Raw genomic sequence first — 27,481 nt, forward strand, 5'->3', positions numbered from 1 at the left:
ACTATAAAATTCTTAGAGAAAAACGTAGGCAGAATAATTTTTGATGTAAATCACAACAAAATATTTCTTGATCCACCTGCTAGAGTACAGAAAATAAAAAAAATAACCAAAATATGAAACTACGGTCTGCCATATGTGGTATGATTATTTATCTTAGTTAAACTTTGGTTATTTAATTTTCTTCATGTTTTGTTTATCAGGCATATTTTAATGCTATTGCAAGTCAAACCTGTCCTTTTTCTTTGTGGTTTTGCTTTTAGCATAAATTTAGAAAGCTCTTTTTTATTCCAAAGCTACACATATATTTATCTATATATTCTAATTACCATGTAGCATATTAACTTTTTAAAAAGAATATAACTCCTCACTTATTTGCAACTTGCTTTATTTGGGGCAGTGCATGCATATTTGAAGTACTTTGAAAATAAGGAAGAATAAAAATAAATGGAAATCTTTTAATCTCTGCTTTAAAATTTTATTTAAATATGTTCTGGAACTTTTTTTCTTTTTTTCTTTTTACAGCTGTACTTGCAGCATATGGAAGTTCCCAGACCAGGGGTCAGATTGGAGCTGCATCCTAGCCCAATACACCACCTCACTGCACCTCATGCCAATACTGGATCCTTAACACACTGAGCAAAGTCAGGGATTGAACATGCATCATTATGGACACTATGTCAGTTTCTTAACCCACTGAGCCACAAGGAAAATTCCTAGAAAATGTTTCTGACAAAATGAGTTTGTAAATATTTTCTGAAATCAGTATACTTTAGCCAGATGAAGTCACCCTCTAATTTCTAAGGAGAAATAGCTACATTTCAGAGGTAGAAGATTTCTAAAAGAGAAGGAGAGAGCTAATCTTCAGAGTATTTTGTTCTGGAAACAATGGATTCCTGTGATACAATAGTCTCCTTTTCCTTTATTAAAGGTTAGAGGGGAAGGAGGCTGAGGAGGGTGAAAAAGCCTTGAGTAGGCTCATATTTGCCTTAGGCGTAATCCGGGTGAGATTTCTCAGGTTAGGAAAATGGGTGCTTTGATATCTGATGAAGGAGCAAGACCATTAAAGCCAGAAATATGATAATATGTCACTGTAATTAAGCAATTCTGCATAAATTTTAAACAAATTTGATTGCAACTATAGAAAACCATTGAGAATTGAGGTATAGGGTTTTTTATTTGTATAGATACTCTAGTATTTGCTTTTCTTTTTAAATATCTCTTATTGTTTATTATATTCACAGTAACAGGGGCTGCCAATTTTTTGAATTCTTATGATTAGCAGTTTAATTTTTTAGAGTATAATATATAGGAATAGAGGTTTAGTTTTGTTCAGTCTCTCTTTTATTGAAACAAACCTGTAAGAAGCCTTATTTACCTACCTACCACCCATCAATAATATAAACACTATACTCAACAAGAGCCAACATTACTATGAAGGGTGAATGCTTTTACTTTTATTTTTATTTTTAGGGCCACATCTGTGGCATAGGGAGGTTCCCAGGCTAGGGGTCAAATCAGAGCTACAGCTGTGGGCCTACACCACAGCCACAGCAATTTGGGATCCTAGCTGCATCTCTGACCTACACCACAGCTCATGGCAATGCTAGATCCCTGACCCACTGAGCGAGGCCAGAGGTGGAACCTGCATCCTCATGGTTCCTAGTTGTATTCATTTCTGCTGCACCACAATGGGAACTCCTGAATAGTTCATTTATTAAACAAATATGTATCATGTGCCTACTAGGTGCCAGACACTGTGTTAGATTCTAGAAGAACAACAGTAAAGAGTCACTCTCTATCCTTAAGGAAGTTATAATCTACTGTAAGAATACTGTAGAATGAACATATAAGAATATTGTAGAATGAACAGTTACAAACAGTAATTTTAGTGCATCAGCTGGGTAAAGCATGATGTTTTGGCCTTGGGAAAGAGGTGGGCAAATCATTTTTTAAAATTACATTTACATTTTATTTATATTCTTTAAATTAGCACATAGTTGACTTACAGTGCCATGTCAATTTCTGCTGTATCAAATAGGGACCCAGTCATACATACATATACATTCTTTTTCTTATACTATCTTTCATCATGTTCTATCCCAAGATATTGGATATAGTTCCCTGTGCTGTACAGCAGGACGTCATTGCCTATCCATTCTGAATGTAATAGTTTGCATCTACCAAGCTCAAACTCCCCATCCACCCCACTTCCTCCCCCCTTCTCCGCTGGTGATGACAAGCCCGCTCTCCACATCCATGATGTGCCTCTATTTTGCAGACAGAGTCATCTGTGCCACATTCTAGATTCCATGTATAAATCATATCTTCTGGTATTTGTCTTTCTCTTTCTGACCTAACACCCCCAGCATGAGAATCCCCAGTAGCATCCGTGTTGCTGCAAATAACACCATTTTGTTCTTTTGTTGTGGCTGACTAGTATTTCATGACATATACATACAACATCTTCTTAATCCATTCACCTGTCTATGGACATTTAGTTTTTGTCCATGTCTGGCTATTGTGAATAGTACGGCAATGAACATAGGGGTGCATATATCTTTTGGAATGAAGTTTTTTTTTTTCAGAAATATGGTATGGGCAAATCTTTATGGAGGAGGTGCTGTCTGAGCAGAGATCTAGAGGATGAGAAGCCATCAGTCAGATAAAAAGAGCAGGGATGGAGAGAAGAGGAAACTCCTCGTGCAAAGAGCTTGAGGGGAAGAAAAGCCACTGGATAGCATGCTGCCCAAATCCCACAGTACTAAGGAGTGAAGGGTTGGAGAGGTATAGCAAAAAGCAAAAAGGACTTTGTGGTACCTGTTACAGACTTTAACTTGGAGGCACTGGGGGAGCTCATGAATGTTCTTCTTTAAAAAAAAAAAAAAACTTTTTCTTTTTAGGGCTGCATCTGTGGCATATGGAAGTTCTCAGGCTGGGGGTAAAATTGGAGCTGCATCTGCTGGCCTATGCCACAGCTGCAGCTATGCTGGATCTGAGCCATGTCTGCAACCTATACCACAGAACATGGAAATGTCAGATCCCTAACCCACTGAATGAGGCCAGGGATTGAACCCTCATGCTCATGGATGCTAGTCTGGTTTGTTTCTGATGAGCCACAATGGAAACTCCAACTCATGAATGATCTTGAGACCTAGCCTCATCAACTCAAATCAATAAATTCACAATTGTTAAAAGAGCTAAGGAGACATAAAGGTGCCCCCCCGCCCCTGCAAAAAAAAGATGCCTAGGATCTGATTCCAGGAATCTGAAAATAGGTTACCTCTCAGGCCAAAGGGGTTTTTAAGAAGAGATTGAGTTACAAGTCTTGAGATGGGGAGATTATCTTGGATTATCCGGGTGGGCCCAGTGTAATCACATGAGTTTTTAAATGCAGACAATGTTTCTCAGGCAAATGTGGAGGTGACATTGCTGGCTTTGAATATGGAGGAATGGGACTGTGGACCAAGGACCCTGGGTGGTCTCTAGAAGCTGGAAAACCAAGGAAATGGATTCTGTCTGAAATCCTCCAGAAAGGAAGGCAACCCAGCTGATACCTTGATTTCAGCCCATCAAGACCCCTGCCAAACTTCTAACCTACAGAACTGTGAGAAAATGCATTTATATTACTTTAAGCCACTTATCTTGTGGTCTGTAGCTACAGCAGTGACCATAAACTCATAGACTCAGATTCTGCAGGTTTAACTATGTAGAGGCCACATTTTATTCTTCTATGAAGAACTCTATCATGAGGTCAGGTGGAAAGTCTATGGTACGTGAACTGAGATGGGTTGTCAAATAAAGCAGATGAGGAAGAGCAAAAATACATGTTGTGGTTGTTTTTTTTTTTTTTTCTTTTTCTCTTGGCTGCACTCATGGCATGCAGATATTCCTGGGTCCGGGATTAAATCCACACCACAGCTGTAACCAGTACCACAATAGTAACAATGTTGGGTCCTTAACCTGCTGAACCACGTGGGAATTCCTGTGTGTGTTTTAACTTAAAGAAGGGGAAGAAAGCAAAATGAGTTGATATTGAATAATTTGTAGATTTCCTTTAAGGTAAACTCATTCCATAATTTTGTAAATTGAATCACTTCCCTTAGGATAAGAAAATAATTTTGCTTACTCAGAATTATTCATTTGGATTGAAAGAGACCAGAATTCTAGCAGAGCAATTCAAAACCTCAAAGGAAAAATCTATCCCCACATCTCTAAATCTGCTTTGTTTGGTCAGCTGTCCCTCCCAATACATATTACATCTTAAATAATCCCCAAAGCTTGCTTGGGTACTCAGCCAGCTGAGGAAGCATAAAACAAGAATCGTCATGGGCATAGCATCCTTTTAGTAAAGCTGATTCCTGGAATTTCCAATACAGTGCCACATAGGTCCTAATATCATAGAGGCAACTGATAAAGGAATTTCAGGAAAAGTTACTCATTGGATAATACATTCGGTATTATTTATATGGGTCCTTTTAAGTTTGCTTGACCTTGAACAAGAATGAATTTTGGACACCAAGGAATCCAGGATACCTGCGGCCAAGATTTCTCCTTCACCATGTGCATCGTTTATGCTCTTCCAGATATGAAGGAAACAGTTAACCCACTTATAGGAATAATGACCTAAAGCCAAATTCATATCCTATATCCAATAGAGGGAAGAGAATAGAACCACAAAGGAATGAGAGGAATTTATCAGCAGAGGTGGTTGTCCCAAACAAGTCCATAGTAAATGCCCTCTGTGAAGAGGGAACAAAGGGAAATCATATTGAATGTGGGCTGCAAGGGATAATCCATTCAGTGAAACGACTGATGAGAGGAATGTGTTCAAAGAGAAGAGAGCAGGAGGAACTCTGAGTGTGGTCATCTAAAGGAAAACAGAGCTGTGAGTTGAAGTCCTGTGGTGGTAAAGGAATGACAGGATTTAGATCAAGGAAATACTGAAAAAGAAGGCAGTTTCAGTGACTGAGAAGAGAAGAGTATTGATGTGCTACTACTGGGTTCAAATTTTCCAGGTCTTGCCACAGGTGAGATAGAAATGGCAGCAAGAGATCATGTCTTTTATTGTTTGCTTAACAAATTATCCTGTCACCACAATAGGGGTCCAGTGGCTTGGAAAGTGTGTTTAATGGAATAGGCATCTTGTTTTGTAAATTACCTCAAATGCACATAGTGTATTTTTTTTTTTTTGGAAGTTTCCAGGTCAGGGATTGAACCCACCACACAAGAGTGATCCCAGCCACTGCAGTGACAATGCCAGATCTTTAACCCTCTGAGCCACAAGTGAACTCCTACACATAGAGTATCTTTTTAGTTTCTTCCATATGCTGGTAGTAGGAGCTATACACTTGTACAACTTCAAAGCTCTTTGTTGTTGAATGTGGAAGGCAACATTGAGGTAGAGCATGGGCTCTGGAGTCAGGAAGAAAAAGGTTTGAATGGGAGTTCTGCCCCTTAGTTTCTATATGACCCTGGGCATGTCAGTTTTCCTTGTTGGGATCTCATTTCTTCATTTGTAACAAAGGGATAGTGCTATGTGTATAGTAGCACTACAATGAATATTTTATTCTTGGCTGCACCTGTGGCATGCTGAAGTTCCTGGGCCAGGGACTGAACCTGTGCCACAGCAGAGACCATGCTGGATCCTCAAGCTGATGAGCCACACCAAAACTCTGATGCAATGAGTATTTATTTAAATAACTTTTGTGCCTGGTACATAGTAAGAACCCAATAAACAGTGATTTTTGTAATACTGATTGTGAAAATAGGCTATCCTTGGGAACCTTTTTTTTTTTTTTTTTTGGCTGAAGTACTCTCTTCTTAACTATCCATGGTGGGATCAGTAGACAATGACCATGAAGAATAGTCAGAAAATTATGGCAGGATGACCCTCCACTGTCCAAATGTACACACAACATAACACTTAGCTAAGCCAGAGGTGGAGATGGGTGCCATGGATCATGTAAGTCCCTGGCAGTTTAGAGAAATATATTTTCAATTGTGAATTAGGAAAGCAGCTTCCTCTTCTCCAACACCTTCCACGGGGCTTCTTTGATCTCTTTGTTTCTCAAACTGTAAATGAGTGGGTTCAGCATGGGAATCATTAGTGAATACAACACAGACACCACCTTGTCTCTGCCCAGGGAGTAGCTGGAGCTGGGTCACAAGTACATGAAAAGGTCCATCCCAAACAGCAGAGTCACCACCATCAGGTGTGAGGCACAGGTGTTGAAGGCTTTGCTTTGGCCTTCCACTGAGCAGATCTTCAGAACAGCAGCCACTATGTAACTATAGGAGATGAGGAGGATGAGGAAGGATGTGCCCCCCATGGTGACTACCACAAGGAAATCCACTACGACTGAGGAAGGTGTCAGAGCAAGAAAGGACCAGGACTGGTGGGAGGTCACAGAAGTAATCGTTGATGATGTTGGGTCCTTAGAAATGGAGCTGAAATAGGGAGCTGGCCTGGACCAGGGAGCTTAAGAAACCACCAACATAAGCCCCAACCACCATGCATGTGCAGAGGCCCTGGGACATGATGGTAGTATAGAGCAGGAGCCTGGAGATGGCTGCATAGCAGTCATATGCCATTGCAGTCAAGAGGAAGCACTCGGTGAGACCCATGCTGACAAAGAAAAAGAACTGAGCGACACAGTCCAAGAATGATATGGTCTTCTGCTTCTGGAAGAAGTCAGTGAACATCTTGGGAGCCACTGAAGAAGAGTAGCAAATATCAGTGAAGGAGAGGTTGCTGAGGAAGAAGTACATGGGTATGTGTAGTCAGGTGTCACCTCTGATCAGATAAATGAGGGCCAGATTCCAGGCCAGGGTCATGAGATAGAGGCCCAGGAAGGTCACAAAGAGGGGGACTTGGAGTCCTGGATGGTCTGAAAATCCCAGAAGGATGAACATGGTCATGGATGAGCTGTCCCAAGCCTTAGTTGTGGACATGTTTCCCATGGACCACAAGGATAAGGTGCAGACCTGGGATAATGGTGATAATCCACAGTACAGGTGATGTCAGCAAATAATTATTAAATGCATGAGAGGAAGGGCAGAGTATTACAGACAGTTACAACTTTGTGCAAAGATTCTCTCTCCCTCAGAAGACAAATGTATAGTATTTGCTTTTTATTTGTTGTTATTATTATTGTTATTTATTTTTAGGGCTGCACTTATGGCATATTGAAGTTCTTGGGCTAGGGATCGAGTTAGGTCTGCAGCTGCTGGGCTATGCCACAGCCACAGCAATGTGGGATCTGAGCTGCATCTGCAACCTATGCTGCAGCTTGTGGCAGTGACAGATCCTTAACCCACTGAGTGAGGCCAGGGATCAAACCTGTATCCTCATTGACACTATGTTGTGTTGTTAACCTGCTGAACCACACCAGGAATGCCAAGTATTTGCTTTTTAAAATTGCATGGTCTGATTGATATGAGCTTAACCTTTGGATTCAGACTCTGCGTGATTAACCCCTGCCTCCACCATTGAGTACCTGGGTCACTTAGGATGAGAGACCTAACATTTCTACGTTTCAATTTCTCTATCTTTAAAAAGGGTGACAGTACTTAACGTCACATATTGGTTTTAAAATTAAATAAAGCAAAGTGTATAAAGTGACAGACACATAGTGAGTCAGTAGTGAAAGTTCCTATTAGGACCATTTTGTGTCCCAGATTAATCATATCCTGCCCTGAAATAACCACTCATCTAACTTTGTTCACATTTCAACAAAGTTTCAATATTGGAACAGAGAAGGATGGGGTTTAGCTGGGTAGTTGAGAAACAATCAATCAGACATTGGATTCTTAATCCAAATGATTAGGCCAGATGTGCATAGAAATGCTCTTAATTGTAAAATATTAGCTCTGAACATACTAACATGGCTCTAGTCTCAAATTTGTCTTGAGTCTGAGCTCGTGAAGCTATTTAGTTGTAAAGAATGTAGGCTTTGTAGACTATGATAAAAGAGAATACGAATGTATGCATATGTATGACTGGGTCACTTAACTGTGCTGCAGAAATTGGAACAGTGTTGTAAATCAACTATACTTTAATAAGAAAATGTAAAAAAAGAAAAAAGAATTAAAGATCTGATTTAGCATGTTAAAAAAAAGAATGTAGGCTCTAGATTTGGGCTGCCTGGGTTCAGTTCCCAGCTTTACCATTTAATAGATGTTTGATCTTCCACAGGTCACTTGTATTTGCTGCGACTCTCTATAAAATTAGATATAATAATAGCACTTACTGTGTTATTAGGATCTATCTATCTACCATTCTCTGTATACTATTATCTATGTATCTACGTATCTATGTATCTATCTGTCATCTATCTATCTATAATCTATCTATCATCTATCTACTTATCATCTATTATCTTCTAGATTTCTAGCTATCATCTCTATCTATCTATCTATCTATCTATCTATCTATCTATCATCTATCATCTTTCTTCTTTCCTTTTCTTTCTTTCATTTTGTTTTTTTAGGGATGCACCTGTGGCATATAGAGGTTCCCAACCTAGGGGTTGAATTGGAGCCACAGCTGCTGGCCTACACCACAGCCACAGCAAGGCAGGATCTGAGCCACATCTGTGACCTATACCACAGCTCATGGCAACACCGGATCCATAACATGCTGAATGAGGCCAGTGATTGAACCTGCGTCCTCATGGTTCCTAGTTGGATTCGTTTCCACTGAGATACAATGGCAACTCTATCTATCATCTTTCCGATCTTCTTTAGGACATTCCTGGCCCATAGTAAGCACTCTACACGTGTTGTTGTTGCTGTTGTTTAAAACCTGGCCCATAGTAAGCACTCTACACGTGTTGTTGTTGCTGTTGTTTAAAACCTAAATTGCAAACTATTCTCAATCAAATTCTTAGAATTTTCAATGTATGAAGCATATTTTGAGGTCAGGAATTTGATTCCATTTAATCCACATCTGTAAGAATTCCCATCACTCACATGCCACATGAAGCCTCAGTCCACATAAATCGGAGAAGAAGTATGCTGCCAGCCAGTCTCTGAAGCTGAAGTTCCATCTCTGCAAAGGCACCAGAAAAGTGGTCAGAGGACTTGGTGGCTCATGATGAATGACCCTTAAATGTTTGGATATTATCTATATCCTTCTTTAGGTATTAAACAATTTGGAAAACAACAAAAGTACTTTTTAAGCTATATTTTCAGCCTATTCTACCTACCTACCTCTTAAAATATAGTAAGTGCCACAAATTTCTTATATTTTTCAAAAAGAAAATGTTATCTTATGAATTTTAAAGCAATAGGTGAGAATGGTAAGATAATTTGATCAGCGAAAAATTACGAGATACTAAACCTAAAAATCATGTGAAGCTCCTGTGCAATACACAAAAAACGTTGAAACTGGAAATGACACTCCATCTCTGGAAATGACATTCCATCTCCTGAAATAATATCTCTTGACCTTTAGTGTATTCCTGTCATATGCAAGTATATATCTCTATATATGGGTGTTTGCATCATGGTTCACAGACTCTCTATGAGTTATATATATTATAAATATTATTCCAAGTCAGTAACTTCACAATTTGAGAAGTAACACTTTCTCTATTTGCTCTGTTTTTTTTTTTTTTCTCAATTGAGGAGAGCTACCTCATTTTAATACCCCCTAGTTTTTCATAAATCTGTTCATATTTACCCATTGCCAATCAAGGTCTTATCGACGTTCTTAACTTTCTTCTTGGAACTTGCACAGAGAGAGCCCCTTAGAATTGGAGCCCACCTTCTTCCCTCTCAATAGCTCCTGCTGCAGACTTTTTTCAGCATGAAACCCTTCAAATTTGGACAGTGAGACAATATGAATCTAATTTTAGTCATCATCACCCCTTGACTTGTGCAATTTAGGAGATTTGTCACAATTCCAATCTTACCCATGTGGTTTTTAGCTTTGTCTTGTGTTCAGAGGTTATGCATCTGTTGGTGAAATGTATGTAGAGTTCTGAGCATCAGGAGAGGATTCTTTCCCCTTGAAGAAAAGAACAGGACCAACAAAAAAGTTTGGGATCATCTACTGCAGGTAGAGAGCCACATGGAGAAATTGGGAGCCAAACAAAAACAGCCCTGCAGGAGCCCTCGGCCCATTCAAAGCAGGGCCAGCCATTTAACAAGGTAGGGACTTGTAGTCTATGATGTGGTTCAGATTATTTGGGGGTACCTGTTCAAGTGAGGAGGAAGGAAGTGGAATAATACAGTGGTTTTGATTCTGGAAATGCTTCAGGACAAGGCTGGTTCAAATTCTGACTCTGCCACTTGCCAGATTTGAGCAACTCATTTGCTTGTTCTGAGCAACACATTTGCCTGTTCTGAGCCTTGGTTTCTCATATTTCTTAAATGAGGATAACAGTGACCATTTAATAGAATCATTTAAGGATCACATAAGAAAATGTGAGAAAAGTTCCTGGGTACCAAGGTAGAGTGTTTGCTTCATAAATTGGCACTATGTTTATAATTCACCAATAACTATTCCTTAAAGAATTATTTTATGGTATAGAGCCTTTTTTTGGAAATACGTCTTGTCATGTGATAGGTGAAAGTGTGCTTTTCTTACAGAAATAAGGAGTTCACTGATTAACTGTATAAGTTTATAAGAAGTGCCTGGGGGTGAGGTTGAAGAATTTAATAATCTCTTGGGGTTGAAGTGTCAACTGAAAGTTTGGTTTTGAATGTTGCCATTATGCAGGAAAACTTTCCTATTTAAGCATGAAATTTCCCATCATCAGAAACAGAAAATGAAGCCGGGCAATTTGAAACAAGAACAACTTATCCAGGTTTTATTCTCACATATGGATGCCCTGAATGTGATTCTAGAACATTGGAAGGTAAATGGAAGATATATACATATATATTTGGCAGCGCCTGTGACATGTGGAAGTTCCTGGACCAGTGATCAAACCTGAGCCACAGCAGTGACAGCACTGGATCCTTAACCACTAGGCCACCAGGAAACTCCAGAGATCTTTATATACACATTTAGCCAGGGTGTTCTTGCTGGCTTGATGTGGGATGTCAGTTTAGTATTCTAAACCAGGAACTGAACCTGGGTCACAGCAGTGAAAGTGCTCAATCCTAACCTCTAGACCACCAGGGAACTCCCTGGAAGGTATATCAAAACAGTATGTTCATGTAAGAGTATCAAGCAGTTTATATCACTGAACTCTACTCACAAAGAGGTGTTTCTTTCCTGGTGGGATAAAGGAAATCTCCTTCACACTTTCAGCAGACTCTGGATTCCTTACAATCCTGTGGTACAAGTCAAAAAAAGTAAAATTGACTCCAGGCCTCCTTTACAGGGCTGAAGAGAGTTTGAGGGAGGGGCTCAGTGACTTTGTTGGATTCATAGATGTTGGAACTGCATCTTCATGAATAACACTAGCCTTCAAGGTCAAAGTGAAGACATAATAATGTCGTACTATTAAAAACCTAGCACGTGAAAGACTCAAGAATTGATGGGACCTGGTAGAGTTGATTGATAACTCATTGTTTATGAAAGATCTGTAAGACAGTGTTAAATTTTATAACCACATATGCCTAATCTGGGCTTAATGGGTGTAGCTGGGAATGAAAGTAAAAAAAGTAATAATAATGATAAGGAGAACTTCATCCAAACTGTGGTTTTCTGTGATTTTCCCACTGTTCTTGACTTCATGATGCCTCCTTCTCTCACTGGGCAAGATCCACTGCTCTCAAGGTCTTGCTTTTCTAGGTCTGTCTATGATCTGAATGTACAGATGATTGATGCTGGGTGAGTCCCTCGTGATGTAATGTGGGATAATTCAAAAAGCATGAAGACATTAATCCAAAATTTAAGATTCAGATGGAAAAATTCAAACTATCAGTCAGAAAACAGAAGGAGGACTTCAGGGATTAGAGGTCCCTCTGGTATTTGAAAAATCTACATAAAAGTCTGTCCCTATGGCATCCCTTCCAAATTGCTTTCCAGACTACTTAGACATAATTGGGGCTATGTTCAAGGGCATAGCAATTCCTTCAGATATTTAATGTCTTAATTCTCCTCCTAGTTGCAAAGATTCAATGGTTCAAGAGGCCCATCAAAGTAGCAGTAGGGTGAACCAAGATTGGGGCTGCATTTGGGGAAGGACAGGTAGAATTGAGAGGAACAGGGGGAAAAATGGAAAACCAAAGAACTCTTTACTCATCTGAATAGGCTTGTAGATCTAGGGTGCTCTATAAGGTAAGATTAATATGAGCATGAAGACAAAAAGTAGAAAATGAATGACTGTACTCACCCCTCTCTCTTGTTCTGTCTGTCATTTGGCTGACACTTGTCTTGAGTTCTACTTTGCAAGGAGTCTAATCATGCTTCAGGAATGGTTTCCAGTCTCCAAAGGGCAAGAAAGTTTGAAGAGCAAGCTTGAGGCTGGTTTGTTTGCCAAAGATAAAACTATCCATGTGTTGCATAGAATCTGTGTTTGTGGGCAGAAGACTAGAAGGAAAGATGTACAGGGAGCAGAGGGTGTGGAAGTAACCTTTAAGACACTCTTCTGGTATCAACTAATATCTGCATTTAGGGTCACTTTGAAAGTGTATAAAAGATGGCATTGGGGGTAAATGTGTAAGAAGGGTTTCTCTCTCTTCTTGGAGATATTTTACATTTGCCCTGGAGGGTCTTTTTTTTTGGAAGAGAAAAAGTGTATCACCCAAATTTCACAGATTTGTAGTTAATTGACCTCTGGGGTGGAATGGAGAACACATACTCATAAAAATGCTCTGAAGACAATGCTTATTAAGCTCTATCCCAATGGCCAGCTCCTCCAATCACCCAAGGCTCATCAAAACCTCTTCTAGTAGAAGCTCATGAGAGCAGTTGAACACAAAGGATAAGATGAACATCTATAGAAGAAAGCAAGATTACATATATATGTATATAATATACATATTCATATGTAGTAAGTATATATGCATATACTCACATTTACTTTTTTCCACTTTTACAAAGAATCTCTTTGGCCTGATGTATATCAAATAGTTGGGAACCCAATCTCATTGAGCTCCTACTATGTGCTAACTGTACTGGGTGCCTTATGTGTGTTAACTCACTAAATCCTCCAAAATCCCCTCGAAGAGGAGGAAACTGAAATTTGGAGAAGCTAAAAAAGTTGCTCAAAATTTTATAGTTAGTAAGGAAATGGGTTCAATATTTGAATTCATTACTATATGACACCCAGCCCTGCATATGAAATATGGTACAAGGATTTATTTTGGAACTCGTGGCATATAAATGTGTTGAGATGGTCAAATGTACCCCTCAATTCATAAATCCATTATCTTTCCACAGAAATCTACTATTGTCCTTCAAGAAAGAGACATTAGGTACAGGATCTTTTCCTCGAAAATTTTTCTTATTCTAAAATAACAGGGTGTAGTGTAAAGATATGGGAATTTTATTCTATGGAAGTTCATATACAAATGAAAAAAATTTGCAACAAGACACTCAGTAGAAGGGAAACCATTAATTTATGTGTTTGGAGATGGAGGAAGAAAAATAAAATTGATTCACTTTTTTCTTAAGCGTAGACCATTGAACTTTGATCTTTTAAAAATAACAACAAATAGTGGAATATTGATTTCCAGATACATGGTCAACTAAGGCATAGAATGTTATCTAACCAGGCAGGGAAGAAAATAGAGACATTTAGAAGAAAGTGAAGAATAGAATTCAATGGAAAAATATGGATGAGGGAGAAATATTTTATTCATCCATTCCATAAGTCTTTATCAATGTCTATTCTGTGCCAGACACTCACCAGACACACATAATAGAAGACAAGATAAGGACTTTGTTCACATGTACGTAATAATGAAATTGCTTCATGTGAAGTTCCCACTGAAGGAAAGCTTTGGAAAACCAAGTAACTGAACTTGATCATTATGTGAGTAATGGCAACTACTATGACTAGCGGAGGGCCTGGTTGTTTCTGACTCCACTAGAGAAGTTACAATTATAAAAAGTTCACAAGCTTGAAGCTTGTCCTTGCTTGGAATGAAGAGGAGTCTTTATTCTTTATGTTGGTCTTGTGCTTGTTTCAGGGCATGAGAGCTCTCTCTTCTGGTCTCCCAACTTTATTTCACTGAGATTTAAGATTTTTTTAAATTTTATTTTTACTAGCGTATAGTTGATTTACAGTGTTGTGTCAATTTCTGCTGTATAGTATAGTGACTGGGATATACCGATATATATTTATATATATTCTTTTTCTCATGTTTTCCATAATGTTCTAGCTCCCAAAAGAAGAAAATAATGGCATTTTCAGCACATGGATGCAGCTAGAGATTCTCATACTAAGTGAAGTAAGTCAGAAAGAGAAAGATAACCATATGATATCACTTATATGTGGAATCTAAGATATGGCACGAGTGAACCTACATGTTTATGATTTTTTTACATTTTCCCCCTTTGATCAAGATCTTTCTCTGAAAGCATCACTGATAATGTTTTCCAGGTTCAGTGGATTTTTGTCCCTCAATGCCAGGAAGAAACTTTCCTGAGTATAATATCTCATGTAAGAGGGAAAATGCACAGATTGAAAATCTCTTGAGGTCACATTTAAGTAACAAGGAGGGGTAGGAGGAAGAATTCTCAGGCACTTTTTATCTAATGTTTATGTGTTAACAAGGTCACAGACTTGGAAGATCACCTGAAGCATTATGTCACTCTCAAAGGTTTGGTGAAAAAATTCTAACAGACCAGGTCTATATATCTTGGAAAGACTGTCTCCTCAGCTTTTGTCTGTTTCAATCCTGGGAAATCTTAATTTCAGAGCATCATATAATGTAAAGGTCCAGCCCATGTTTGGTTCTTTCTTTTAAGCCTATCATGTACATCCAAGAGTCTATTCCTTGGAGTTTGGTGACACAAATTGGAAAGCAGTACCTGATAAGGGCCTCCCCAGCAAGGTCAAAGAACCTTCTTCTGGAGGTGTCTTTTCCAATAGATGAAATCTCCAGGTTGTAGGTGCAATAATTAAGGTCTTCATCTCCCCAAAGTGCATTGTGAAAAGATTGCTGTACCAAATCTTGGTTGCTTTTAGTAGAAGCTCTTAGGCCTTTGAATTTTGGATTATCTTTCCTTCTATTAGTTGTGTATCTCAGATAGAGTATCTCTGCTTCTATCAAAAGAAACAGGAGCCAAGTTCTTATCATAGGGCATCCTGTGACTATTTCATAGAGTGAGAATTTGAGTTCTAAAAGAAGAGGATCTGAGACTTAGCAGGACCAAAATACATGCCAAGGTAATTGGACATCCTCTGCAAAATTTAACAAATGTGTCATAGCAATGCCATCTGTGGATTTGATTGAACCACAAGATTGAGGGTGATAAACACAGTGAAATGTTATAAAACTGGTCTAACAGCACAAACAGCTGTCCAGTGAAAGGGGTTTCTCCAACACTGAGAGATTTGAAAGGAATTCTCCAGGTAAGGGTAATCTCACAAAAGGACTTTAGCCAAAAAAGAGGCCGTGTCCTGTGTGCAAGGGAAAGCTTCAGTCCAGTATAGAAACATACAGACTATGACTAAAATATACTTATACCATGAGACAGAGGACAATGTATGAAATCCACTTGCTATACCTCAAATTGTCCAGTAGGCAGTTTTAAAAGTCCAAGAGCAAAACAAGTAGGCTTCTCTGGGTTGTATTTCTGACAAGTGGGACAGGTGACATAGGCTCTTTTTGTGGTCTTGCTCATGATCTCATGATGTCCCACAATATTGATTCATGAATGCTACCATTTTCTCATTTAATGATTTAATACACATACAGTGGTGAAGAAGTGGATATTTTAGAATCTCTGTAGGATTGGGTTTTTATTTGGTCCAAACCAGAGCTTTATCTTTTTATCAAATAAACAATTGTTGAATTTCCAATCCTCCCCCATCTTTTGAGGCTAATTGTCGGGCTTTTCTAGCCACTTTTTCCTAAGTTGTCTTTTGGAGAACTATCTCTTTGCACCATAAGAGAAGTTTGGCCACTGTTGGTCTCTTTATAGGCAAGACTCCTAGGGGAAGCATTAATAAAGTGATTTCCCTTAGCTTCCAGAGTCAAGTTTAGAATGCTCTGGAAATTTTTTTTGGTCTTCTTAGGACTGTACCCATGGCATATGGATATTTCCCAGGTAGGGCTTGAATCAGAGCTATAGCTGCTGGCCTGTGCCACAGCCACAGCAAAGGGGGATATGAGCCCCATCTGTGACCTATCACACAGCTCACAGCAATGCCAGATCCTTAACCCACTGAGCAAGGGCAGGGATTGAACCCTCAACCTCATGATTCCTAGTCATATTCTTTTCCACTGTAACACAGTGGGGACTTCAAAAATCATGAGTTACTATGAAAGCATATCTACCATCAGGATAAATATTGGTAGTTTCATCTTTGATCAAAGTACAAGCTCATGTAAGAGTATATAATTAATTCAGCTTTTGGGGGAAAATGCAGCAGGGAAAAATGCTGCCTTAGCAACATCAAAAGCAGTTGTAATAGCATGCCCAGCACAATATTTGCCATTGTCTCCTTTTAAGTAAGAACATCAGTGAGGCATGAGGAGTCAGCATTACCTGCAGGGGCTTCTCATAGGTCATTACAAGGAATCAAGAGGTGTCATGTCAGCAGCAAGCAGCTGTATGGAGATCACAGAATAATTTTCTCATTGGTGTTAACTGGAAGAGTAGTGGCCATGATGGCTCTAAGGCAAGGGGGGTATTCCTGTCCCTCAGGTTTACTTCTGGCTATAACACATATGGATTGATGATGGGCCCCTGTTTTTGAGTTAGTGCCCCAAGGCCACCCCCTTCCTTTTCATATATAGAAAGGAAAAAAGAATCTGATAACTGGGATGCCCAAGGGCAGGTGTGTTCCTCAAACTTCCTTTAAGGAGCTGAAAATTATGTTGTCCTATTCTTCCCATAAAATTAGGGTGGGGTTGTTACCATTTATTAAAACATACAGTCATTTGGCCATAAAAGAGAAATTTGAAATCCAATTCCAGCATTAACCAAATAGCCCCTGGTGGTAGCACTTAGTTTTGGATTTGGGGAAACCTAGGACAGCATGAAGTCTATCTGGATCTACGTGTAGCCCTTGTTAGGGTAACAGCTGAGCTGAACATCAAGCCCTGGTTTGGACAAACCACCCCTTTTCTTTGGTGACCTTATATACCTTTAAGACTGAAAGCTTTAGCAAGTAGAGCTATCTTTCTGTGAGCTGGATTGAAAAGGAGAGCAAAGAATCAAATCATCCACATAGTGCAACAAAGTAGAACCTCTAGGGAACTTTACATAATCCAGATCAGCCTTCAGGATTTGGGAAAAATAAAGACTCTCAGTAAAACCCTGTGGTATTACTGTCAAGGTGAATTATTTTTCTTCATAGGTAAATGCAGAAAGCTATTGGCTGGCTTCATCAATCAGAATACTCAAGACTGTGCTGCAAAAATCAATTAAAGTAAAGAATTTACTTCCAGTGGGAATGGAAGTTAGTAACGTGTAAGGGTACGAAAAACAGTATTATAACAATGTTGTTTATGGTTTAGAGGTCCTGGACAAACCTCCACCATTGGCCCTTAGATTTTTTTCACTGGCAAAATGAAGGTGTTATAGGAGATAATACAAGGGATGATGAAGCCTTAAAAGTTGTAATCATCTATTATGGGCTTTACACCTTGATGAGCTTTTTTTTTTTAACCTTTGGGTGTTGTTTAATTCTGAGAAGGTGTTTTGAAGGATATATTTGAATCACAATGTGAGGTGCACTGTGAATTTTACCATCAGTTGAAGATTTTGCCCATGGGTGGGTGGTAGTGGATTCAATAGAAACAAATGATCAGTGTTTCCAGAATCAGCACTATAATCATCAGAGATGGAACCAATAAAAAATGTCGAGTTGTCATTTAATTAACCTGGTTGGTTACTTTGATGACTACTGTCAAATTCTAGAATTATTTTTCCCTTTTGTGAGAAGGAAATCTGAGCATTATACTCCTGTAAGGAGTCTCAGCCTGATAAATGGGTAGGGATGGAGGAACTAAGGAGAAGAGGGTGTGTGTCTCTCAAAGGGCTTCAAGAAAAGGCAATAAATTCAGTGACAGGAGCCTCTTGGGGTTCATTAGAGATTCTCCACTATTTGAAATGTTTTAGTACTCCAGGGCAGTGGCTATTTTGTAGTGGTGGGGTTGAACACAAAGTATGTGGCTCTGGTGTCATTTAGAACTAGAAGAGATTTCCCCCCAGTCTGGAGAAATGTTTCTTCAAGAAGATTAAGGGGGAGATTGGGCCCCTGGAGTTCTTTGCAGCCTCATCACTGAGAACTGGGAGGATGTTGGAATGATTTATTAGGGGGCTGAAGGTGCCTAAGACACTTAAATGTGTAACAACATTTTTCCCCAAAGTCCTGCCTCTTTGCAATAACAGAAAGTTGGAGGATTTTTGTTTCATCTAGGAGTCTTCACTTACTAGAGTTGAAGATTAAAATTTTTGGCAGTCTTCCATTTAGTTGACCCATCTATGGAGTACAAGAGAAGTGGTTTGACAGAGTAACTAAATCTGGTGTGGACATAGTTTCTCATTCCATTCTGGTCCTTTTTATTAGAAGGGAAAGTCCTGGTTCAGTCCATAGAGTTAAAAGCTACCTGAGTGGAACCAACATCTGAAGGAAGGCCAGAAATTTTTTTTAATATTATTTATTTATTTATTTATTTATTTATTTATTTATTTTATTTTAGGGCCACACCTGTGGCACATAGACATTACCAGGCTAGGGGTCGAATTGGAGCTGCAGCTGCTAGCCAGAAAATCAGGATCTGGGCCAGTTCTGTGACCTATACTGCAGCTCATGGCAACACCAGATCCTTAACCCAATGATCAAGGCCAGGGATCGAACCTGCATCCTCATGGATGCTAGTCAGATTTGTTAAACACTGAGCCATGATGGGAACTCCCAGAATTTTCTTTAACAATAATCTGAAGTTGATTGTTATTAGTTGGAGAGAATTTATCAGATTTTTGTGTGAAAGTCTGAATTTCATTTCAACCAACAGGTTATTTAAATTTTTTTTGCTACTATTTCACTGTATCAGTGACTAAGGGCATTTTCATGTTATTTGCTAATCAACATATAAATTCCTAATAATCCATTTTGAGTTTAGGTCTTATCTGGCAATTCCAAGAGAGTCTACCATATTCAATTTTTTTTTCAGAAGTATAATGTTCACATTATTCATAAATAATTTGTGTTTATAATAATATTAAGCTCAGAGTAATAAAAAATAACAATGCCAAGATTTTCTATAAATGGAAGTTTTTTTAAAATTGTGTCCAAATTCATTGACATTTTAGTTAAAATATAAGAGTTAGCTGGGAACAATAATAATAAAGATTACCATGCATTTCTAATTAACAGGTATCTGATATTACAGTAGGAGGTGTTTCTTCTGAGACAAATGAGAATTTAAAAATCAAAATGATGAGTTCCCATCATGGCTCAGCAGTTAGCAAACCTGATTAGCATCCATGAGGACATGGGTTGGATCCCTAGTGGTTGGAGCCTCACTCAGTGTGTTAAGGATATGGCATTGCCCTGAGCTGTGGTGTAGGTCTCAGACATGGCTTGGATCTGTATTGCTGTGGCTGTGGCTGCAGCTCTGATTGGATCCCTAGTCTGGGAAGCTCCATATGCTGAGATTATGGCCATAATATATATATATATATATGGGACAGCTTGTCCCATTTGAATAGTTTTTTTTTTTTTTGCTTTTTTATGGCCACTCTTGCAGCATATGGAGGTTCGCAGGCTAGGAGAATAATTGGAGGTAGGGCTACACCACAACCCCAGCAACACCAGATCTGAGCCACATCTGCAAACTCCACCATAGCTCATGGCAACACTGGATCCTTAACCCACTGAGAAAAGCCAGGGATCGAACCTGAAACCTCATGGTTCTTAGTCGGATTCATTTCCACTACACCACAACAGGAACTCCTTAATAGTTCTTATATAATGGTTTTCATATAGGTTGTATGTCACATGATCCTCATCACCATACAACATTGATACATTTGGGTGCATCTCACTAATGAAGGAAGACCTTACATAAGATCAAGTGAGGTTCACAAGGTTATACAGGTGAAAATAGGTATGATTCAAACTTTACCAATATTTTAAAACCTATGATGCCCACTCTTCTAGACTTCTCTTTATGTCATGATGCCACTTTTTAAAAACTAAAAAAAAATCTGATTTTCTAAAATGGTTCTGTGAATGTGAACTTGTAATTTACCTGTCCTCAATTATAGGGCCCTTATAAAAATATATTCATTTATTAATGTTATTCACCATTTACAGTATTCTCAGTAAGTTGCCCATCTTCCGGGTCTGGTTTCCTTCCCAGCATTGAGCTGCATGAAAGTATTGAACTTAGGTATTTTAAAAGCTCATGGTATAATGCTTAATTCATGATAATGTATATGAGGAAGATCAATTATTATTGCAATGCTGGGTTCTCATACAGATTTTAGCCCCCAAAGAGTCTTAAACTTGACCCTACAATTTAGGCATACTTCCACCAGGTGGCAGCAACATTCCAGAGGGAGTTCTAAGCTAGCAGGCATCTGTGAAGATAACAGTTTGTTAATACAGTTATCTCAGTTGTAACCATACTATTTGGGTTCTTCTACTTTAGCTCTTTTGTTTCATAGTAAAAACCCAAGAGGTCAGGATCCTAATCTCCTTCACTAAAATGGGAATCAGAACTTAATTTCTATGACTTCTAGCTTGGTACTTTTCTTTTGCATACACACACATATAATATATATTTTAGAGCTTCAGGGGCAGCATATGGAAGTTTCCAGGCTAGGGGTCAGATAGACACTGTAGCTGCTGGCCTACACCACAGCCACAGCAAGGCAGGATCTGAGCCACATCTGTGACCTATACCACAGCTCATGGCAATGCTAGATCCTTAACCCACTGAGTGAGGCCAGGGATTGAACCTTCATCCTCATGGATACTAGTGGAGTTCATTACCACTGAGCCATTATGGGAACTCCCTCTTGCACATATATTTAAAAGACCTCAAAACCCTCTAAATATATGTTTATCTTGTGGCTTTTCTTTGGAACGCCTGGTGAAAAGACTTTGGGTCTATATAAGTTTGTCTTTTACCTATCGCCAGTGGAAAAACTACAATGCAGATACCTTTTAAACTCCAATTTGAGAATAAATATTGTATTTTTTTGGGGGGGTAGGGCCATACCCATGGCATATGGAGGTTCCCAGGAGTCAAATTGGAGATACAGCCACTGGCCTATGCCACAGCCACAGCTATAGCAACACAGGATCCAAGCTACATCTGCAACCTACACCACGGCTCATGGCAATGCCAGATCCTTAACCCACTGACCAAGGCCAGGGATTGAACCTGCAACCTCATGGTTATTAGTCAGATTTGTTTCCACTGCACCACAATGGGTAAGTCCCTCAATATTGTATTTTACTTATAAACACCTCTAGAATTTTCTCTGGGCTTTGCTTTGAATCAATTAATCTCAATAAAATGCCAAAATGTTAATCAAACATGAAAGCAAACATATTAAGGAGGAGCTATTAGTGAACAAACTCTAGAAAATATAGAATCTTAGTGAGATGAATTTCAAAGAAATATCTCCTAAATACTTGCTTTTATGTGCAATTTGCTTTCATACTTTTTGATGCTTGCTTAAACGTCTGCTTTAAATTCTTAGATTTAATCATATTTTAAATTTGATATTTTAAAGTAAGAGAATGGAGAGTTTACGGTTATATCTGGGTGAGTTAAATAAGACAACAGTTCTTCTAGAATAAGTTGACAAACACATTCAATGCATTCAGTGTCATTACTTTAAATTTTTTTCTCTTAATTTTTTTGTTTGCTTTTTTTTTGGTCTTTTTAGGTCTGCACCAGTGGTATATGGAGGTTCCCAGGCTAGGGGTCAAGTCAAAGCTATAGCTATTGGCCTACACCACAGCCAAAGCAACACCAGATCCAGGCCAGGTCTGTGACCTACATCCTAGCTCATGGCAGTGCCAGATCCTTAACCCACTGAGATAATTTGCTTTTTTTTTAAACCACACTGTAAGCATTAAATGTTAATTATTAACTTTGAAAATACAAAAATACAGAATTCTGCATACAATTTCAGAGCTCCACAGACTTCAAGGAGATATTCAGGTGAAGAATCCTTAGCTTAGCCTCTTTCCTGTGTCAGGAGATGACAGCTCTTGCCAATATCCTCATTTTCCATCTGAACCCCATCAGCATAGCCAAGCACTGCTGTGGGCAGGGAATCCTGGCCCACATGAGTGTCTTGGTCACTAGTGCTGTCAATATACCTCAGGAGCACAGATCATTCCCTTTCAACTGATGAGGAGTAATAACTTGCCAGACAGCTCAGGGTGGAGGAGTTGCTGCTGAAATACATCTTCCAACTCCTTTAGCTATCTTCCTGAGGGAAGGCTGGTGAGGATTCCTGAGGTTCAAGGCTGCTCTTCACCTCATTCTGTCCTGTCTGTGACACTTCATGAACACAAGATCCTAAGACACATGCCCTGAGTCTTCAGACTGGCAGTGACTTCTCTCAAATCAGATATGGTGGTGTGGGTGCCCACGAGAAAGAACCCATCTGGAGGGGCCCTTTCTGCTGCAGCACTGCCAAGTCACTATGTCACTTCAGCAACATGGTCAAGGGCACATAATCTGGTGTCAGAAACTGGTTTGAATCCCGAATCTGCTTCTTATGTGCCCTCAGGCATGTGACCACTGCTCTGAGGCTTAGTTTCCTCACCTGTGATAGCAGGACAGCTCCAACTGCCTAGGGTGCTTTGTGGGATCAAGTGACGTGTGTAATGACTGCTGAGTGGTACTTGGTGTGTCAGCCCTCCTGGAATGGTGGTGATCTTACCTCAACCAACCTTGGTTTCCAGGTGAGGAGACTAGGCCCAAAGTGATGAGAGAGCACTAGCTTACTGGATCTTCTTTCAGTTGATCCTTTCTAGCCATACTGTGCCTCCTCTTAGGCTGGTCTGACAAAGATTTCCCTCAGTTTGTTGCATGATGACCAAAGAAGAAAATAAAATTTTCAAGGGTCATTCAAATATCTCAGGGATGAATAAGATCAGAACAAATAAGTCCTATTGACACCTGAAAAAGACTCTGCAGAAGCAGGGGAAGTGGTGAAGCAGAAGGAGCAGGGTTTCATGTGCCAGTGACAACTCTGCCTCTCTTCAGAGCAAGAGTGTCTGAAGAATGGCAATGTTTCCAGCTCAGCTCCCTGTTTTCAGCAACAGCAGTCATTACACAGAAAGCTCACTGGCAAAGGCAGCCCTTCCAAAGAGCATAAGAGCTTCAGCTAGGACAAATCATTTCAGCTCATTTTTGCAGGGGAAGAAATGGATTTAATGAAAGCCTTCTCACTCAAATCTGGAACAAGACAGGGATGCCCACTCTCACCACTCCTATTCAACATAGATTTGGAAGTCCTAGCCATAGCAATTAGGCAAACAAAAGAAATAAAAAGCATCCATATAGGAGGAGAAGAGATAAAACTGTCACTGTATGCAGATGACATGATGCTATACATAGAAAACCCTAAGGACTCAACCCAAAAATTACTTGAACTGATTAATAAATTCAGCAAAGTAGCAGGATATAAGATTAACATTCAGAAGTCAGTCGCATCTCTGTATACCAGCAATGAAATATTAGAAAAGGAATACAAAAACACAATACCTTTTAAAATTGCACCTCACAAAATCAAATACCTTGGAATACACCTGACCAAGGAGGTAAAGGACCTATATGCCGAGAACTACAAAACATTATTCAAAGAAGATGTAAAGAAATGGAAAGATTCCATGTTCACGGATTAGAAAAATCAATATTGTAAAAATGGCCATACTACCCAAAGCAATCTACAGATTCAATGCAATCCCTATCAAATTACCAATGACATATTGCACAGAACTACAACAAACAATCCAAAAATTTGTATGGAACAACAAAAGACCCAGAATCGCCAAAGCAATCCTGAGAAACAAGAACCAAGCAGGACGCATAAATCTCCCAGACTTCAAGAAATACTACAAAGCCACAGTCATCAAATCAGTGTGGTATTGGCATCAAAACAGACAGACCAATGGAACAGAATAGAGAACCTGGAAATAAACCCTGACACCTATGGTCAATTCATCTTTGACAAGGGAGGCAAGAACATCAAATGGGAAAAAGAAAGTCTATTCAGCAAGCATTGCTGGGAAACCTGGAAAGCTGCATGCAAAGCAAAGAAATTAGAACACACCCTCAAACCATGCACAAAAATAAACTCAAAATGGCTGAAAGACTTAAATATACGACAGGACACCATCAAACTCCTAGAAGAAAACATAGGCAAAACACTCTCTGACATCAACCTCATGAATATTTTCTCAGGTCAGTCTCCCAAAGCAATCGAAATTAGAGCAAAAATAAACCCATAGGACCTAATCAAACTGAAAAGCTTTTGAACAGCAAAGGAAACCAAAAATAAAACAAAAAGACAACTTTCAGAATGGGAGAAAATAGTTTCAAATGATGCAACTGACAAGGGCTTAATGTCTAGAATATATAAGCAACTTCTACAACCCAGCAAAAAAGCCAATCAATCAATGGAAAAATGGGCAAAAGACCTGAATAGACATTTCTCCATAGAAGATATACAGATGGCCAACAAACACATGAAAAAATGCTCAACGTCGCTGGTTATAAGAGAAATGCAAATCAAAACTACCATGAGATATCACCTCACACCAGTCAGAATGGCCCTCATTAATAAATCCACAAATAACAAGTGCTGGAGGGGGTGCAGAGAAAAGGGAACCTTCCTGCACTGTTGGTGGGAATGTCAACTGGTACAGCCACTATGAAGAACAGTTTGGATATACGTTAGACATCTATACATAGAACTTCCATATGACCCCACAATCCCACTCTTGGGCATATATCCGGACAAAACTCTACTTAAAAGAGACACATGCACCCGCATGTTCATTGCAGCACTCTTCACAATAGCCAGGACATAAAATCAACCCAAATGTCCATCGACAGAGGATTGGATTCGGAAGAGGTGGTATACATACACAATGGAATACTACTCAGCCATAAAAAAGAATGACATAATGCCATTTGCAGCAACATGGATGGAACTAGAGACTCTCATACTGAATGAAATGAGCCAGAAAGTCAAAGACAAATACCATATGATATCACTTTTAACTGGAATCCAATATCCAACACAAATGAACATCTCTTCAGAAAAGAAAATCATGGACTTGGAAAATAGAGTTGTGGCTGCCCAATGGGAGAGGGAGGTAGTGTGAGGGATTGGGAGCTTGGGCTTATCAGACACAACTGAGAATAGAATTACAAGGAGATCCTGCTGAATAGCATTGAGAACTATGTCTAGATCCTCATGTTGCAATAGAAAAAATGGGTGGGGAGAAAAATATATATACATGTAAGGATAACTCGATCCCCTTACTGTACAGTGGGAAAATAAAGTAAAAAAAAAAAAAGAGAGAGAGAGAGACGGGATTAAGATGGCAGAATAGAAGAACTGGAGCTCAACTTCTCTCCTAAAAACAACAAAATTCACAACTAAAGACTGAGCAATCTCCACCCAAATGGACTGGAAACCCATACCCTACTCCAGAAGAAAAATGAGAGGCCACATCAAGAGGTAGGAGGCATGATTTCATGATATAAACAACCTCATACCTCCTAGGTGGGAAGCTCCACAGCCTGAAAACTAACTGGTTCACAGAGACTCACCTACAGGAGTGAGAGTCCTGAGCCCCACATCAAACCCTCACATGCTGGGATATGGCACTGTGAGAAAGAGCCCCTTGAGCATCTGGCATTGAAGGCCAGCAGGGTTTGTGCACAGGAGCTCCACAGGACTGGGGGAAACAGAGAACCCATTCTTAAAAAAACACACACAGATTTTCACGTGCACTGGGTCCCAGGGCACAGCGAGGTCTCCACAGGAAACTAGGTCAAACCTGACTGCAGTTCTTGGAGGACATCCTGGAAAAACAGGGGTGAATGTGGCTTGTTGTGAGGGAAGGACATTGAAGGCACAGCTCTTGGGAATATTCAGCTGTTGCCTTTCTCTGGAGGTGGCCATTTTGGGAAAATCTGACCCCACCCAGCAGTCAGCCTGAGAAGCCCCAGGGCAAACAACAATCCAGCTGGGATCACAGCCCTGCCCTTCAGTAAACAGGCTACCTAATGACCCCTCAGGAACACAGCTGCCCCTAATCCCATCCAGAGACTAAGCCCCACCCATCAGAGGGATTAGAATCTGCTCTGCCTACCAGTGGGCCGGCATCAGCCCCTCCCATCAGGAAGCCTACAGCAAGCCCCCATACTGACTTCAGCTTCAAGGGGGGCAGACACCAGAAGTAAGAGAGGCTACAGCTCTATTATCTTTAAAAAGGTCACCACACCAAAAACCTATTAAAATGAAAAGACAGAGAACTATAACTCAGATGAGGGAGAAAGGAAACACCCCAGAAAATCAGCTAAGCAACGAGGAGATTATCAGCCTCCAGGAAAAAGACTTTAGACTGTTGATGCTGAAGATGATACAAGACATTGGAAGTAAACTGGAGGCAAAGATGGATAACTTACAGAAAACACTGACCAAAGAGACACAAGATATAAAACTTAAACAAGAAGAGATGCAAAATACAATAACGGAAATAAAAAATGCACTAGAAGCAGCTAACAGCAGAATACAGGAGGCAGAAGAACGAATAAGTGAGGTGGAGGACAGATTAGAAGAAATTATGGATGCAGAACAGAAAAGAGAAAAAAGATTGAAAAGAAATGAAGAGAGTCTCAGAGAATTCTGGGACAATGTTACACGCACCAACATCCATATTATAGGGGTGCCAGAAGAAGAGAGAGAGAAGGGGACAGAAAAAATATTCCAAGAGATAATAGCCAAAAACTTCCCTAACATGGGGAAGGAATCACTCACTCAAATCCAGGAAGCACAACGAGTACCATATACAATAAACCCAAGGAGGAATACACCAAGACACATATTAATCAAACTGACCAAAATGAAAGACAAAGAGAAAATCTTGAAAGCAGCCAGGGAAAAGAAACAAGTAACATACAAGGGAACCCCAATAAGGTTATCAGCAGATTTTTCAGCAGAAACTCTTCAGACCAGAAGGGAGTGGCATGATATACTTAACGTGATGAAAGGAAAAAACTTCAAACCAAATTACCCTACCCAGCAAGGCTCTCATTCAGATTTGAAGGGGAAATCAAAACCTTCTCAGATAAGAAAAGCTGAGAGAATTCATCAACGCTAAACCAGCCTTACAACAACAAATACTAAAGG

At 39.5% G+C, this 27,481-nt stretch overlaps 1 pseudogene; it reads right to left on the bottom strand.

Moving 5' to 3' along the window:
* Positions 1-6,005: 6,005 nt before the first annotated feature.
* Positions 6,006-6,951, bottom strand: LOC125119139 (olfactory receptor 5A1-like; annotated as a pseudogene).
* Positions 6,952-27,481: the final 20,530 nt, after the last annotated feature.

The sequence above is a fragment of the Phacochoerus africanus genome, unplaced genomic scaffold (assembly GCF_016906955.1).
Source record: "Phacochoerus africanus isolate WHEZ1 unplaced genomic scaffold, ROS_Pafr_v1 Scaffold_15, whole genome shotgun sequence".
In the NCBI taxonomy this organism is placed as follows: Eukaryota; Metazoa; Chordata; class Mammalia; order Artiodactyla; family Suidae; genus Phacochoerus; species Phacochoerus africanus.